This window comes from Emys orbicularis, chromosome 4 (assembly GCF_028017835.1).
Source record: "Emys orbicularis isolate rEmyOrb1 chromosome 4, rEmyOrb1.hap1, whole genome shotgun sequence".
Lineage (NCBI taxonomy): Eukaryota > Metazoa > Chordata > Testudines > Emydidae > Emys > Emys orbicularis.
The window spans coordinates 118685911-118703563 of NC_088686.1; the positions used below are offsets into that span (position 1 = coordinate 118685911).

Here is a 17653-nt window from a genome sequence, read left to right on the forward strand (position 1 = left end):
GCCTGGAGTCAGGAAGCTGGGTTCAGAGGCCACTTACGTCAAAGTCAGGGAGGGAGATGACGGACGTGAGCAGGGCCGCGCTGCTCCTGATGGCCCTGGCTCTCTCTTCTGGCACCCTGGACACGGTCCAGTAGTTAATGTGCTGTGGGGAAAGGAGGCAGCTCAGGATTGATGGGGGGGGGTGCATGTGTAGTGCTAATGGCCCCCCCCCCATCCCAAGGGGGCTGAGACATTGCATGCGGTGGGGGTGGAATATCTGATTCATTGCCTGCAGAGCTTTAGAAGGGGACTCTTGCCCCCAGGACGATGCTTGTATCCTGCAGGTCACAGCTTGTCATTGTCTCTCTAGATTGGGACAATGCTCGGTGTCGGGGCTGGTCCCATCCTCCCTGAACTCCTGATTCCTGAACAGCTCCCCAGGAAGGAGACAGACCCCTCCCCCCTCCCTGGCTCTCAAGTCCTTGGCTGGGTGAAGGGACTGAGTGTGAGCACAATCCCCCCAGGAATCTCGGGGCCCGTCAGACAAGGGGCGATTCTCTGGGGCCCTCCTGTTTCTCTAGGAACGAGGCTGTGGCTGTTCTCTGAGGACCATCTTCTGGATCTCCCAGGAGGGGTTCAGACTCTCACTCCCCAAGCCAGCCAGGGGCCCTGTGGTTAGTGCTCGACACAAGCAGGTAGAGCTCTGGGTGAAGTCCCAGCTCCTTCCTCTGTCCTTCAAGGAGGAAGGGCCTGACACTGCATTGCACTGACTGCCCTGGCCAAGGACGGCCACTGGCGGCCCAGCTAGGAGGACAGACTGGAAAATGGATCTAAGAGTTAAGGTAAAATTGCCCCCACCCCCTCATCGGGCTCACCTCCAAGATGTAGTGGAGCTTGTCAGTGTCTGGGGTCTTTGCCAGCAGGTTCCCCAGCATGGCGTCCAGAAGGCCTGGTATGACCCTATGCAGATCCTGCAAAGCAAGGGAGAGCCATGGGTCAGAGTTAGGGAAACTGGGGCTACACCTGCCACAGGATGGGAAGAGGGGTCTCTGGGAAGCACTGGTGAGACCCCCAAACACATATCCTGGCCTCTCTCATTCCCATCCCACTGCAGGCAATTAGCAAGGATTCGGGCAGGATAACAGCTGGCTGATCTACCTGGACTTGATTGGTGTCCGTCTGCGTGCCCAGGGTGAAGACTGCGTGCAGGGTGGCTTGGAGGAGGTGGGTCTCCAGCTCCGGCTCCAGGGCAGGTGTCATGGTGCTGGCAAGAGAGAGGAGCCGGTATTAGACTGTGCAGTGCGGGGGTGGGACTGGCACCGACACGGACGTGAAACTGCAGGGAAATAGGCAGAGGCTGGCGAGAATGGAAACTGAGGCACTGAGCCAGGGAATGATAAGGCCAAGGTTTCCCAGACCGACAGTGGCAGGGCAGGAATGGCGCCTGTTCCCTGGACCCTGCTGCCCCTCCTGTATCTGATCCTGGGAGACAGCCTCTCCCCAAAGCCATTGCAATGTGACTGGAGTGAAAAGAACAGAGCAGCCAGGAGAGGGAGTGACCCTTCCTGCCACCTCTGCCAGAGGAGCCACCCTTGGGAGGTGACCTGGGAGTGGGAGGGGCAGTGACTCCCAGCCACGGGCGTGAGCAGCACCGGGGTTAGGGGAACCGGGCGGGAGGGTCTCGGTACCTGAGGTTGGCCACAGCAATGAGGGCGTTGGCCAGGACGGCGCCGGGTGGAGAGTTAGGAGGAAGCTCCTCAATGAGCTCCTGTGAGACGCAAAGGAGACAAAGGAGCGTGTGAGATTCGGGCCTCACTGACACTCCCCAAGGAGGAGATTACACAGCCAGCAGGATCCCCCCAGCTGCCTCCCGCTCCTCCGATTCCTGCCCACTAGTTCTCCCGTCTCCTCTCCCCAATCTTCAGCCCCAGCAATCCCTGCCCTCAGCTGCCCTCCAGCACCAGCCATCCCCCAACCATCGGCCCGGGGAGACCCCTGCCCCTCCCATATCTCTGTCCACCCTCCAGCTCCCGGGCGCCGTGTCTCACTCACCACAATCCTCTCCGCCACAGCCGCCTTCGAGCAGTGTGGCTCCAATGTGTAGTCCCCTCTCTCCTGGGCAGCGAGGCACGCGGGGTAGATGGCGTGCAGGAACTCGAGCTGCTGCGCCTCGTCCTGCACCCACCAGGAGTGGGGTTAGGGGAGAGAGAGCCAGTTAGCCAGGGACCTCCCTGCCCCAGCCACACCAGCTGCAGGACTTAGGCCTGAATGGGGGATAGTGGGGACCTGCCTATTGTTCAAATCACCCACGACTCCTCCCCAATCAGGGTCAGGAACTGGGACAGTACCTGTGGGGGGAGGAGACCCCGGCTGGTGTGTGACAAACACCCCCATCTTGGGGGTCCCAGATCATGAAGGAGAAAGGTCCCCATTAGGGCCAAGACCTTCTGCAGGGGGTCAGGATGCTGGGAAGGAGCAGGACAATCTCAGTTCCAGCACAGCTGGGGAACGTTTGTACCTTTTCTCGGGCATGGAGCTGCTCTCGGATGTTCATGAGAGCAGCCTCCTCTGTTACCAAGTCTACCCCTTCTTCTTCCTCCTCCTCGTCCTCGGAGTCCCTGGCGGACGCTGCACCAGGGAGAGAAGGGTACAGGGTGATGCCTGCTGCCACTCGGGGGAAGGACAGGGGCATGGTGGGACAATGTGTCCCCTTCCCACCTCCGGGACATAGGGCAGATTGGGCCCCACACTCCCCCCCTCAGTGATGGCATCAGCCCCCAACTCCTTCAGGAGCCCATAGCAAAGAGCCCCTCCCCACTGTCCTGGACTCCCTTGGAGGTGCCTCCCCCCCACCCCCGCCCAATGGAGCACCAAGGACCAAAGTGGCAGCATCTAGTGTCCGTGGGGTTCACATGGCTCAGGCCAGACACCTGGGCTGGAGACCCACCCCCATAGCACTGCTCGAGGGCCTGGGCCCAGGGTGTTCACAGCCCCCTCCTCACTCCTCCCTGAGCCCAGCCTGGCTCCTCACCTGGAAGAAAGCAGAAGCGTCCGTCGGCCAGGGTGCTGTCCGAGTCGCAGGCGCTGCTGCTGTCCGATGGGGAGCGGCCCGAGCTGCTGGGGCTGGCAGAGGGATCCTCCACCTCCTGCCCTGGGGAGGCTGGAAGGTCCTCACTGACCGAGCAGGGCGATGCCCCCTGCTGGAAGTTGGGGCTGGGCTCCTGGGACCGCTGCTGCCCACACAACCACAAGCCCCAGAGCCACCCTGCCCGGTTCCGCCCCTGGGCTGGGTCCTGCCTGCCCAGCCCCAGCCTGGCCCAGCTCCATTTTGGCCTGGGAGGTGATGCTCCCACCTCGGCGCCTGCGCCGGGAGTGGGTTTCCTCCGCCAGAAGGCTGGGCACTTCCACCTCCTGGCGCGGCCGGGAGCTCCTTCCCCGCCAGCGGGGACGGAGGGGCCGCTTCGCTCCTGGGGAAGATGGTGGCTGCTTCCCTCAGGCTCTGGGGCCACCTGCAGAGCCTTCTTCCTGAACATCCTCAGGAGCCTGGCCATCCTGGAACCCAGCGGGGAGCAGGCGTGAGTCTGGGGTCAAGGCAGCCTCTCACTAACCAGCCTGTTTGCTCCCTCCCCATCCCTGCCCCAGCCAGAGCAGCTCCTGCTCCCCCCACAGGGGTACAGGGAGGGCAAGCTACCCCCACTGGCAGGAGTTCATTGCATGATCTGCTCCCCCTCAACGCTCCCCCTCGTCATCCCTGGGGCTGCAAGAACTGGGGAGTCTCGTCCTTTTCGAACACTGGGGTCAGTCACAAAGAAACTGGTCACTTTGGACAAGCAGCTCCCTCCGGCGACCCCAGACCACACTCACACCCCCCCACCTCCCGCCCAGGCTAGAGAAGGAACAGAACCCAGGCAGGGCCGGCTTTAGGTTGATTCGCCCGATTCCCCAGAATCGGGCCCCGCACATAAGAGGGCCCCGTGCACTCACCCCGGCGGCAGTCGTCTTCGGGGCCCCACTCCCCTGGCCAGAGCGCCGGCCGGAGCGCGGCAGCCCCGCGGCTCCGCTCTCCCGGCTGGAGCTCCGGCGGAACATGGCAGCTCCGTGGCCCCGCAACCCAGGCTGGAGCGCGGCAGCCCTGTGACCCCGTGACCCCGGCTGGAGCTCCGGCGGAGCGCAGCCAGCCCTGCAGCCCCGCTCTCCTGGCTGGAGCTCCGGCCGGACCACGGCAGCTCAGCGACCCCGGCCGGACCGTCGGCCGGACCGCGGCAAGCCCCGTGGCCCTGCATTCCTGGCCAGAGCGCCATCTGGTCTCCTTTGGGAGAGATTCTCTCCCCCTCTTTCTGCCTCTCCCCAGACAGACGGGGGATGCCCCCGAGGAACCCTAATGCCACTCACTTGCTCTGGTGACGGAGCGATGGATGGAGGATGTTCAGGGTCGTCCCTCGCCCTTCTCCTCACTCTCCAAGCCCAAGGCAGGCTGGAGAGGGTGGTGGTGAGCTGAGGAGTTACCCTGCCCAGGAAGCAGGCAGGGTGATGGCACGGGGCGATCGGCTGGCTGTGAAAACAAGAGTCTGTCTTATTGTCAAGGGACGGAGAAACTCGGCCAGCAGCAGGGGGTGCAGAACACCGCCCTAGTGGGGTGGTGACAGCGCATCCGGAATTCCGACATCCCAACACTTTACACACCTTCCTGGAGCCTCCCGACCCCCCTGGGCTGTCGGGACTGCGACCCCAACCCCACTGATGAGAAACAGGCCTGGGAGGGGAAGCTACTGGCTCAGGGTCACACCAAGTGTCAGAAGTATGGATGGGACCCAGCAGGCCTTCTTTCCAGGCCCCTTCGCTAACCACTGCTGCACGCTCCCTCCCACAGCTGGCAATTACAACCAGGCCCCCATGTCCACTCCCCCTGCCTTTGAGAGGGAGTGTGCTCCGCTGGAGTGACTGGACCAGGGGACTGGGAATCAGGACTCCTGAGTTCCATTGCTGGGTTTCCTGTTGGTTCCACTGCTGGGTGTTTTCCTTTCCCTGTGGGACTTTGGGTAAGTTGCTCCCGCCTCTCTGGCTCTGTCCCCAGCAGTCAGATGGGGATTTCATACTTTCCCACTATTGGAAAGTGCTGGGAGAAGCCCCCAGCAAAAGCTGCTCTGACAGCGCTAAGCAGCATCTGCCCATTCAAAGTCGGAGCGCACTGCCCAGGAGGAGGAGGGTTTGGCTCTGGGGTTTCACTTCAGCCCAGTCTATAGAGAGGGGCCCAGCCATGGACTTTGGCTCAAGAAGACCAAGTCTCCAATTTGTTAAGGGCGTTTTGAATTCCAATCCTGTGCTCCAAAGTGCTTGGTGTCATTTGCAAATTGTAGAAGCATGCTCTCCACTCCATTTTCCAAATCCTTAAGGAAAATATTGAATAGTACCGGCCCCCGGACTGATCCCTGCCGGACCCAGTAGGTACACCCTCTCCGTTGGACAGCCAGACATGGAGAAGGGCTCTTGGAGTCTGGGCTTTCAACCAGCTCTGCACTCCCATTCCACTGATTACATCTAGACCACATTTCCCTCCGGCTCCTGTGGGGAGCCCCGGGCCCTTTAAATCCCCACTGGAGCTCCGGCAGCCGGGCTCCCACGGTGATTTAAAGGACCGGTGCTCCTGCCGCTGCGGGGAGCCCCGGGCCCTTTAAAGCGCCGCCGGAGATCCGGCAGTCAGGCTTGGGCGGGGATTTAAAGGGCCCAGAGCTCCGCGGTGGCCGGAGCCCTGGGCCCTTTAATTCGCCCCTGAGCCCCGGAGCTCCCAGCCGCCTCTGCAGCTGGGAGCTCCGGGGTGATTTAAAGGCCCTGGGGCTCCCAGCCACAGCCGGAGCCCCTGGGCCTTTAAATCTTGAAAGGCCCCGCCTCTTCCAGTTGAGGCCACACCCCTGCTCAGGACTCCGGCATAACGGTAAATCCTTGAAGTTCCTTTCACCCCTGGGCAGGGATAGAGCCCAGAAATTGAGATGATGGGGAAATTTCATTGAACCGTTTCTGTCAGAAAATCCCATTCAGACTAAACCAGTTTGTTTCTTGAACTCATAACAAGTGGGATGAAAGTTCTTTGCAAAAATATTTTGTTGCAAAACAAAAGCATCTCCTGTTTGTCACAGTGTGTTAAATTGTCTCCTCGCACACCAAGAGGAGACCCTTAGATCTCGAAAATTAGATAAGAAGCCTGAGTCTGAGCTAAGTAGTTGCTGCTCTTATCAATTTCAAAATAAAAAAATACAAATAAAATAGAATATTTCAGCTATTCTATTATGTCACAATCTGATCTGAGTAAACGTGATAGGACACCTCATATTATGCACTCCTCCTAGTGACACTCTCCAATGGATCCCCATCCTCCACCCACCGTGAGGTAGGTAGGAGCAGATCATTATTATCCCTACTTGAAAGAGGGAGAAGCTAAGGCTGAGAAAGGAGAATTGACTTGTCTTAGGTCACACAGCCAGTCAGTGGCAGAGTTGGGAATAGGACCCAAGAGCCCTGATTTTCAAACTAACCATCGGATCTTGAATTTCATACATTGAAGGACCTGAATAAAGTGCTCTCAGATGAGTTCCAGACCAACAACAGTGCACAGTAATTATTCAGCAAGTATTTGAGGAGAACTGCAATGTTAGAGAGAATCATGAGCTGCTCAGAGACAATTAATGCAGAGAAGCAGCAAAATTCATCAAACCTAGAACTGCTTATGACTTATTTACTTGGTCTTAAAAGAGAACAAGAACCTGAGTCTCCTCCTTGTCAATAACCCCCTGCTCAGGCAGTCAGGGTAGAGGCTGAGGACGGGAGGCTGAGGGTTCTCACCAGAGAGCCCAAAGGATGGCCCAGGTCACTGGTGGGGATCAGTGGCATAGCCAGGTTCTAAGAGCAGGGGGAGCAAACATTAAAAAGGCGCCCCCCCTTGGCTCCTCCTCTGGCCACACCCCCCTTGGCTCCTCCTACGGCCGCTCCGCGCCCCCCCCCCTTGGCTGGCTCCTCCGGCTGTGCCGCGCCGCGCCCCCCCCCCCCCCATGGCTCCTCCGGCCGTTCCATGCTGCCGCCGTAGCCCCCCTGTGACTCCTCCGTCTGCGCTGCGGGCTGCCATGCTGCGCCCCCCCTCGCTCCTCTGGCCGCGCCGGCCCCCCCCATGGCTCCTGCGGCTGTGCCGTTCCATCCCCGCGGCCCCCCATGGCTCCTCCGGCCGTGCCATGCTGCCGCCGTGGCCCCCCTGTGACTCCTCCGTCTGCGCTGCGGGCTGCCATGCTGCGCCCCCCCACCATGGCTCCTCCGGCCGTGCCGTTCCGCCCCCGCGGCCTCCTATGGCTCCTCCGGCCGTGCGGTTCCGGCCCCGCGGCTCCCCCTCATGGCTCCTCCGGCCGTGCAGTGCCGCCCCCGCGGCCCCCCATGGCTACTCCGGCCGCGCTGCGGGCTGACATGCTGCGCCCCCTCTAGCTCCTCCGGCTGTGCCGGCCCCCCCCCACATGGCTCCTCCGGCTGTGCCGTGCCGCCCCCGCGGCCTCCCATGGCTCCTCCGGCCATGCCGTTCCGCCCCGCAGCCCCCCCCCCATGGCTCCTCCGGCCGTGCCGTTCCACCCCCGCGGCCTCCTATGGCTCCTCCGGCCGTGCCGTTCCGCCCCGCAGCCCCCACCATGGCTCCTCCGGCCGTGCCGTTCCACCCCCGCGGCCTCCTATGGCTCCTCCGGGCATGCCGTTCCGCCATCGCGGCCCCCCCCCTCATGGCTCTTCCGGCCGTGCAGTGCCGCCCCCCGCGGCCCCCCATGGCTCCTCCGGCTGTGCCGTTCCGTCCCCATGGCCCCCCATGGCTCCTCCGGCTGTGCCGTGCTGCCCCCGCGGCCCCCCATGGCTATTCCGGCCGCGCTGCGGGCTGCCATGCTGCGCCCCCCCTAGCTCCTCCGGCCGTGCCGGGCCCCCCCCCATGGCTCCTCCGGCTGTGCCGTGCCGCCCCCGCGGCCTCCCATGGCTCCTCCGGCTGTGCCGTGCCGCCCCGCAGCCTCCACCCATGGCTCCTCCGGCCGTGCCGTTCCGCCCCCGCGGCCCCCCCTAGCTCCTCCGGCCGTGCCGCCCCCCCCCCCCCATGGCTCCTCTGGCCATGTCGTGCTGCCCCCGCGGCCCCCTATGGTTCCTCCGGCCGTGCCGTTCCCCCCTGCGGCCCCCGCCATGGCTCCTCCGGCCGTGCCGCACCCACGGCCCCCCATGGCTCCTCCGGCCGTGCTGTTCCGCCCGCACGGCCCCCCCCTCATGGTTCCTCCGGCAGTGCCGTTCCGCCCCCACCCCCCCCCCCATGGCTCCTCCGGCCGTGCCCCCCCCCCCCCATGGCTCCTCCGGCCGTGGCGCCCCCCCCATGGCTCCTCCGGCCGTGCTGCCCCCCCCCCATGGCTCCTCCGGCCGTGCTGCCCCCCCTTTGCGTGCAGGAGGTCAGGGCAGGCCAAGCTTCAGAGCGGAGCGTGGGCCCCGCCTGCTGGCGCCATGGTAACCCCTAACTAAGGCGCCGCTTTTGGAAAATGTGCTAAGGGGAACTGGCTGCTTCCCCTGCACCGCCCCTAGCTACGCTACTGGTGGGGATCACTGCCGGGGCACTATTTCAGCCCCACATTTTTGGGTGGACCTCCCACAGTGGGAGCTGCAGAGCACTCCCCCGCGACACACAAACACACACACCCTGGTGTTGGGAGGGGAACAGGGGAAAGGACAAAAGAAGCAAGAGAAGAAAAGAAAGGAGGGAGGGATGGCGGAAAAGGTGAAACCAAAAGGACAAACCCCAATGTCCCCAGTGATTCTAAGGGACAAAATCCCTGGTGCGGAATCAAATTCTGCCTCCTTAAGCTGGTGTTTTCCATGCCTAGAATTCAACTGTCACCCGATGGATCAGACTGAAGAGGTTTCCAACCTCGAGGAGGCTCTTACCTTCTAAACAGGGACGTCTGCTTTCTAGTATAATCACGGAAAGGGAAGGAGAAAACTCGACAGAGGTTCCTCCTGCCGCTCACGTACGTGAACCCGAATGTTCTCTCAGTCCTCAAAGAGAGACCTCGAGACAGAGACTTGCTGAAGCAAAGCCACAGGAGTCTCTGAGGTTTCCCGGGCCACTCGCCTCTGTCCTGCCTGGCTGATGTCAGCATCTCTCTGTGAGGTCACCACCTTTGACCAATAGACTGAGGTCCTGCAAAAGGCCTTTGTGATGTCACTGCCACGCCCCTCCCTTGCGGTGCTAATGTCCTGCCCCTGGCCAGGCACTTTGGAGGTTTGAGCTACTCCCTGTGGATCACCCCACTCAAGGAGTGTTCATTTTAGGAAGCAAGCCGACTAGACAGTAAAACCTCAGACGCTGCTCCCAATGCTACACTCAGTTTTTCAGAAATTAGTAGACTTGATGGCCACAAGAGACCATTAGAGCATCTAATCTGACCCCCTGCATGTCACAGGCCTCCTGTATGACACAATTGCTACTTTGGGGGCAAACACATTCCAGAAAGGCATCTAGTCTTCATTAAATGACATCAAGAGATGGAGAATCCACCACTTTCCTTGGTAGCTTGTTCCTGTGGTGAATCATTCTCGCTGTTGAATATTTGTGCTTTATTTGTAAGGCCGTGATCAAGTGGCTTGATGTTTTTGGTCTTTTGGCCTTGAGATGAAAACCTTGTCTGTGTTTCTGGGACCTTGAAGTGAAAAAAATTCTCTTAATTTGTCTCTTTTCCCCTTCCAGCCACTGGGTCTTGTTCTGCCTTTCTCTGCTCGATTAAAGAGCCCTTTAATACCCAATCTTTTCTCTCCATTAAGGCACTTCAACACTTCAATGAAGTCACCTTTCAATCTTCTTTTGATAAGCTAAACAGGTTGAGCTCTTTCAATCGCTCACTAGAAGGCATTTTTCTCCAGCCCTCAGAACATTTGGTGGCTCTTTGCTGCCCCAGCTCCAATTTCACAACATCTTTTTCAAAGGTGGACACCCAAACTGGATGCAGTATTCCAATATCAGTCTCACTGATGCCGTGTCACCTCCTGTGACGCTATTGACATAATCTGTAACTGTATAGATCACCGTTGCGAGCACTGTTATATATTTGCAGCCAATATTGTATAAAGGTTGTTGTGGAAGGGGTCTATGGAGAGGTTATGATTGGCTGATTATAATTATGCTATCTGTATCAGTTTTGTAGTTGACGTTATGAATATTGGCTCTATAGTGTCTGTATTTCAAACTTGTGCTATGCTTCCGGGGAACACCCCAGACAAGTTGCTGTTAGTTCTGCCTAGCCTGCTTGATGGCCCACTAAGGACCATGAGCTATACAATTGACCCACTGAGAGAAGGTGGATACACCTTGTGACTCAGCAAGGCATGCAGGGACCTGCTTATGGACAGAACTCTAAGGTTTTTCTATGCCACATGCTGGATAGAGTGTCCTTGGGACAAAGAAAGCAAAGACCACACGGCAAGAGACTATAAAAGGCTGATGCCTCGTCTCCATCTTGTCTTCAATCCTGCTTCATACCTCTGGAGGGACTTTGCTAAAAAAGGAAGCTCTATACAAAGGACTGAACAACCCATCCCAGCTGTGGATGTACTCCAGAGACCTGATTTGAACCTGCAGTTTATTCTATCACTGCTACAAGCCTGAACCAAGAACTTTGCCATTACTGTATGCAGGGCTGGCTTTAGGAAGTGTGGGGCCCAATTTGAACATTTTAGGCGGGGCCCCGACAGGGATGATTAAAAAAAAACACATAAAAAACCCCCTTTCATTTCTTCCATGTATTATTTACTTTCCATAACTATATAAATAAAATCAAAATTATATATTACATACATTGCTAGCTGGAGGCAGGGCAGGGGCTGACTGGAGGTAGGGTCTGCCTGGAGACAGGGCAAGGGGTGTGGGGCTGGCTGCGGGCAGGGCAGGGGGTGCGGGGCTGGAGGCAGGGCAGGGGGTGCAGCAGGGGCTGGCTGTGGGCAGGGGGTGCGGGTCTGGCTCGAGACAGGGGCTGGAGGCAGGCAGGGGCTGGTGCGGGCAGGGCAGGGGGTGCGGGGCTGGAGGCAGACAGGGCTGGTGCGGGCAGGGCAGCGGGTGAGGGGCTGGAGGCAGGCAGGGGCTGGTGCGGGCAGGGCAGGGGGTGCGGGGCTGGAGGCAGACAGGGGCTGGTGCGGGCAGGGCAGGTGGTGCGGGGCTGGAGGCAGGGCAGGGGGTGCAGCAGGGGCTGGCTGTGGGCAGGGGGTGCGGGTCTGGCTGGAGACAGGGGCTGGTGGGGGCAGGGGGTGCGGGGCTGGAGGCAGGCAGGGGCTGGTGGGGGCAGGGCAGGGGGTGCGGGGCTGGAGGCAGGGCAGGGGGTGCAGCAGGGGCTGGCTGCAGGTAGGGCAGGGGCCCCCCTAGTTCTACCACCCTGGCCCTTTAAATAGCTGCCGGAGCCCTGGGGAAGCTGCGGGGCTCTCGCGGCTATTTAGAGGACCGAGGCAGCAGAGGCAGCTGGAGCCCCGGCACTTTAAATAGCCCCCGGAGCCCCCTGCTACCCCAGGGCTCTGGTCCAACCACTAGACCCCCCCCCCCATAAGCGCCATAGCTCCCCCTTCTCCGCCACTGGGTACATAAAACTACAAGTCCCAGAATCCCTTGCTTCCCCCGCCCCACCTCCTGATTTGGCAGCCAATTGGCCGGAGCCGTTTGCTGATTGGCAGTTGCGCGGGCCAGTGGGGGCGAGCCCGTGCCCGGCGCGCGGTGGCAGCAGGCGATGGCGGCGTCGGGCTGGGAGCGGGCGCTGCGGCTCGTGCTGTGCGCGCTGGGGCTGGCGCTCTCCGTGTACGCACTGCACGTGGAGAGCTCGCGGGAGCGGGCCCCCGGGTACCGGGCCATGTGCGACCTGAGCCCCTCCGTCAGCTGCTCCAAGGTCTTCACCTCCAGGTGAGCGGGGGGGGACCGGCCCCATTGCAACCCCTCGCCCCATGGCATGACTCCCCCTCCCCCCATTGCAACCCCCCGCCCCATGGCATGACTCCCCTTCGCCCTATTGCAACCCCCCGCCCCATGGCATGACTCCCCCTCCCCCCATTGCAACCCTCGGCACCATGGCATGACTCCCCCTCGCTCCTCTGCAACCCCCCGCCCCATGGCATGACTCCCCCTCGCTCCTCTATAACCCCCCCTGCTCCCCACTGCATGGCTCCCCCTCCCCCCACTGCAACTCCTGGTCACCACTGCAACCCCCGGCCCCATGGCATGACTCCCCTCCCCCACTACATCCCCCGTCCCCATGGCATGACTCCCCTCCCCCCACTGCAGCCCCCGGCCCCATTTATAATTCCCCTCTTGCCCCACTGCAACCCGAGCTCCTTTTGCAACACCATGGCCCCATTGCATGACTCCCCTTCCTCCACTGCAATCCCCGGCCCCATTGCATGACTTCCCTCCCTCCACTGCAACCCCGGCCCCATTGCATGACTCCCCCTCGCCCCACTGCAACCCCAGCTCCCTCTGCAACACCCCGGCCCCATTGCATGACTCCCCTCCCCCCATTGCAACACCTGGCCCCATTGCATGACTCCCCCTTGCCCCACTGCAACCCCTGCTCCCCACTGCAACAGCCCGGCCCCATTGCATGACCCGTGCTTCCCATTGCAGCCCCAGCCCCATTGCATGAACCTCCCCTGCTCCCTACTGCAACACCCCTGTGCTATAGCCCCCTTTCCTCAGCCTCAGGGTGTTTTGGGTTCAACTGCTTGGGGAATCTCAGCGCGGGTTAACATAGGCTGTTGCACATCCACTCTCCTTTGACAAAGAGACAAACTAATTAATGAGCTTGTCCTGTCCAAGGGAGTCTTGAGCCATGGAAGATGGTACATTTCTGGGCTGCAAGGCTGGGGTCTGGGGTGATTTGTTGGAGCCTCTCTCTGTGTGATTCGGGAGTGGCTCAGGGAGCATTCACGCAATTGATCTGGGGGTGAGTCTCCACATGCTGATGGCTGAGTGATCACAGTGCCTGGAGGGGCTGGCTGCCAGTCTCTGGGAAAGCTTTGTAAGACAGCCCAAGCTGGATTGTTAAAGGGGCACAGAGGTGCCACAGTTCCAGATTGTACCCTGAGGATCCCGTCACAGCCGCCCTAGCATCGGCTGCAGCTCAGTGCCAGTTATACAGCCCCTCCGCAGCATTGCAATGGGCGTGTTGCTTTTTGAGGGCTTTGTTCGCTGTCTGGGCTTGCAGCCAGCAGCTTACTCTCTTCTTTCTTCGAAAGAGCAGCTCCCACCTTGCGTTCGGTTTCCAGCTCTGTCAGACAGGAAACAAACTCAGTGCAGGGCAGAGGATGTCACAGCCCTGCTATTAATGCACGCTGGCCATCCGGAGGGGGGGCGCTAAGCCTGATTTGGGGCATGTAGGCAGGAAGCTGGGGGCCTGGTTAGAATGGAGGGTTACCCAGATAGATAGATAGATAGAGAAGGGTGTGTGGGGATAGTCAATCTCTGGGGTTGTTATTCGTACACAAAGGAACTTCTTAACTTGATTCAATGTCAAATGTCACAGCCAGGAATGGGCCGGTCCTGATCTCTGCTTAGCCCAAGGTGTGAACTGCAATTGGCAACACTTCATAAACAGCTGACACACTGTTGGAGCTGTCACATCCTAGAGGGGAAATGCCCAATGTCCCATTCTCCACACCCCAGAGTCAGCCAGTCCCCTGCCCTGGGGCTGGATTGGAGTCCGAGCCCCTGAGAGGAGAATCATAGAATCATAGGATATCAGGGTTGAAAGGGACCTCAGGAGGTCATCTAGTCCAACCCCCTGCTCAAAGCAGGACCAACCCCAACTAAATCATCCCAGCCAGGGCTTTGTCAAGCCGGACCTAAAAAACCTCTAAGGAAGGAGATTCCACCACCTCCCTAGGTAACCCATTCCAGTGCTTCACCACCCTCCTAGTGAAATAGTGTTTCCTAATATCCAACCTAGACCTCTCTCACTGCCACTTGAGACCATTGCTCCTTGTTCTGTCATCTGCCACCACTGAGAAGAGCCGAGATCCATCCTCTTTGGAACCCCCCTTCAGGTAGTTGAAAGCAGCTATCAAATCCCCTCTCGTTCTTCTCTTCTGGAGACTAAACAATCCCAGTTCCCTCAGCCTCTCCTCATAAGTCATGCGCTCCAGACCCCTAATCATTTTTGTTGCCCGCTGCTGGACTCTTTCCAATTTTTCCACATCCTTCTTGTAGTGTGGGGCCCAAAACTGGACACAGTACTCCAGATGAGGCCTCACCAATGTCGAATAAAGGGGAACGATCACGTCCCTCGATCTGCTGGCAATGCCCCTACTTATACAGCCCAAAATGTCGTTAGCCTTCTTGGCAACAAGAGCACACTGTTGACTCATATCCAGCTTCTCGTCCACTGTGACCCCTAGGTCCTTTTCTGTGTGATGTCTTTGAGATACTCCTGTCCCTCTTCTGCGCCGTAGGCTTCGGAGAGCTGCCAATCTCGCACCAACAGGTCCAGAGCCTGCAACAGAGAGCGCAGGAGAAGGGTCACACTGGGGCTGGGAGCACAGAGAGGAGACCAGAGCTGGAGGCTGCTGCCGAACCCAGCCACCGACATCGAGATCCTGGGCATGACGTGAGTGTGGAGGTAGAATAATGGGAGCAGGGACTGGCTGTTTGTTCGGGGTTTGACCAGCACCTGGCACAATGGGGTTCTGGTCTAGGAAGGGGGGGTCTGAGGTGCTCTGGCAATAGAGACAATGAATAATAAGAATCAGGTGGGGGTGATGGGAGTGGGGGGTGGAACCAGCATTGGGTTGATGGGAAACGAGGACTCACCTGGATTGGGGGCAGACTGCAGGTCTCTCCGACCTCCTTCGCAACATGAACGAACATCTGCGATGCAGCGAAAGAGAGACAAGGAATTTTTTTTCCATCTTGAACAAAAGATCCCCCCACAGGTGACAAAGACGGAAAACTGAAGATTGAAACCTGAGAAACAATGATAGCTCCCTAAAAATGTGAAGAGAGACACCCAAGAGATACTAACATTTGGCTGTTCTTTGAAAATGGAAATTTTCATGAAAAGATTCTGATTTTGTCAGTTTTCCATTTTTCAGCAAAACTTTTATTTTCCATTTCTCCACACTGTCACTATGAAATAATCTGACAGCTAATGGTGGGTACTAAATAACCAACAGCTGGCAGCCAATAGTGACTAACAAGTAACCAATAATTGGCAGCTATTAATGAAGATAAAATTACCAATTATAGAAGTTAATCGGCCAAGTGAAGTAAAAGGCCTAACACACAACTCAATGGCATTTCTCTTTGTCTGTCTGTATCGTGATAACTTTTTGAGACCACATATGATCAATTCGGAAATTTCAGGGGACGCGCTAGACATCAATGAGAAGAACCCCAGTGATTCGGGAGGAAATCGGAAAACTGAAAAAGTCCAGTTTCCATTTAGATCTGGTGAGTAGCATCAGCAGCCAATGAGCCAACCACTCTGTTGAACGGCGGTAGCAGGATCTTCTGGGTGCTGAGCTGGGAGAATGGAGGTGACACAGAGCCTCTAGCGTGGGGGGATGGAGAATGGGAGCACATAGACCCCTGGCATGTGGGGAGGGGCACACAGAGGTAGGGCTGGGGGATGGGACATAGGGTCAGGGTTAGAGTTGGTTGGGTAGATTCCAATGGAACATTTTTCCCATCACAAACATTTCCCTAACGCAGAGCATTATGGTTTGCCCCAGGCTGGTTCCTGCCAATCCAGGCTGAGTGTCTGGGCGCAGGGCAGGTGGAGGTGTCTCCTGCCCCATACTCAGCAAATGCAGAGCGCAGGGCTGGGCGGCACGGGTCTACTGGGGCGTCGCTTCAAGAGGGCCGAGGTACGGCTGGGCTGGCGTTTCCCTTAACTCTGCAGGCCCTGGTTTGGCTGAGCACGACACTCTGGATGGGCACATGTGGCCCCCCACCAGAAAGCCCTGCTGGAACTGGTCAGTCTTGAGAAATGCTGATTTATTGGGGGGAAGAGGGGGAGCTCTATCTGGCCCTTGCTCCGCCCGCCCCACCTTTGGGTCACCAAACCCACTGGGCGCCACCACGAGGCTCCCGACCCTCCCGGCAACCTGAGTCCGCAGGCGCATTGCAGATCATTTAGGGGAGTCGACCAGGACACAGAAATCTCTTCTCCACCTGTAATGACCAACCACCCAGAGCTACAGGGCTAATGAATAAGAGCCGCCAGATAATGGTAATTAACCGTGAATACGACAATTGCAAATATTTAATAAATACTCATCACTGGTACTGTTTAGACTCTGCATCTGAAGCCCGGCCTAGCGGGAGATCTCTGGGACTTTCTAACCATCAATAACAGCCCCAAAGCCTATAGACTTCCCCTTCTCCAATCCTAACAGCGCCTGGACTCCTGGGTCCTTTCCAGCAGGGCCAAGGCTGAGAGGTCAGTGTCAGTAGAGCCGTGTGTATCCCCTGCCCCACCCACCTCCAGATAATCTGCCTCCGTCCGCGTAAACATGCTGGAAATGTTAAAAATCTAGAAAATAATCAAAAGAAAAGGTGAGCGCCCCCTGCCGAGCCCCACACCTCACCCCAGCATGGCCCCCCTGCCATGCCCACTTCCACACCCTGCTCCCCGGCGCCCTCTGCTGGGCCTCCTACCATTCCCTGAATCACAGTGCCCCCTGCGAACCCCCCACCTGCTCCCCACTGCACAGTGCCCCCTCCCGAGTCCCCCCGACTCCCTGCTCCCCCAGCACCCCCTGCTGAGCCCCCGCCCACTCCCTGCAGCCCAGCACCCCCTGCTGAGCCCCCGCCCACTCCCTGCTCCCCAGCACCCCCCACTGAGCCCCCCGCCCGCTCCCTGCTCCCCAGCACCCCCTACTGAGCCCCCCGCCCACTCCCTGCTCCCCAGCACCCCCATTCCCCCCTCCAGCCTCTCTGCTCTGCACAGGAACCTGTCCCCCACTTCCCTCATTCCCCTTCCCTACTGCCCCATCCACCAGCCTGCCCCTCTGTCCCACTCACCTTCCTCCCCTGGGCCTGGACCCAGAGGGGCTGGCCCCACATCCACACCCCCTTTGTGACGGTCGCCGTCCCCCCAGGGCCACGTGCTGTTGGTTCTGTAGGGGGGCAACCAGAGACAGGGGATGTGGGAATGCGGTTTGGGGGGTTTGGGGTGCTCAGTGTGCAGGGGATGGGTGGGGACCTGTGGGGCAGGGGGAGAGGCCATGGCTGAGGAGGGCGCGGTCTCGGCAGCTGTGGTCAGGGCCTGGCACAGGGAGAGGATGGACACTGGCTGGGGGCTGGGGGGACCTTTGGTATAGGGGGTGCGGGCTGCAGTGAAGCAGGCAGGGGACTCGCTGGGTCAGGTGGAGCATGCGGTGAACGGGGCGGGGCCCTGGCTGCGTAGGGTTGGGCCTGTGGTGCTGGGGACGTGGCCTGTGTAGGGTTGCCAACTTTCTAATGGCTGGAAACCAAAACCCTTTCCCCACCCCCTACCCCACCTCTTCCCCCAAGGCCCCACCCCCTACCCCACCTCTTCCCCCAAGGCCCCGCCCCCTGCTCACACCTCTCCCCCACTCCTTCCGTCTCACTCGCTCTCCGCACACACTCCCCCCTCTCCTGGGACTCACCGGCTGCCGCTGGGAGGAGCTGATG

General features: G+C 59.3%; 1 long non-coding RNA gene across 3 annotated transcripts; it reads left to right on the forward strand.

The window, feature by feature from the left end:
• Positions 1-11739: 11739 nt before the first annotated feature.
• On the forward strand, positions 11740-16563 carry LOC135878165 (uncharacterized). Of its 3 annotated transcripts, XR_010561385.1 has the most exons (4): positions 11740-11908; positions 14449-14603; positions 15359-15445; positions 15727-16563. It is a non-coding gene; the product is annotated as an uncharacterized LOC135878165 (long non-coding RNA). The 3 variants fall into 3 exon arrangements; XR_010561384.1 differs by having other exon boundaries at positions 15359-16563; XR_010561383.1 differs by lacking the exons at positions 15359-15445; positions 15727-16563 and adding an exon at positions 14929-15342.
• The last annotated feature ends 1090 nt before the right edge of the window (positions 16564-17653 follow it).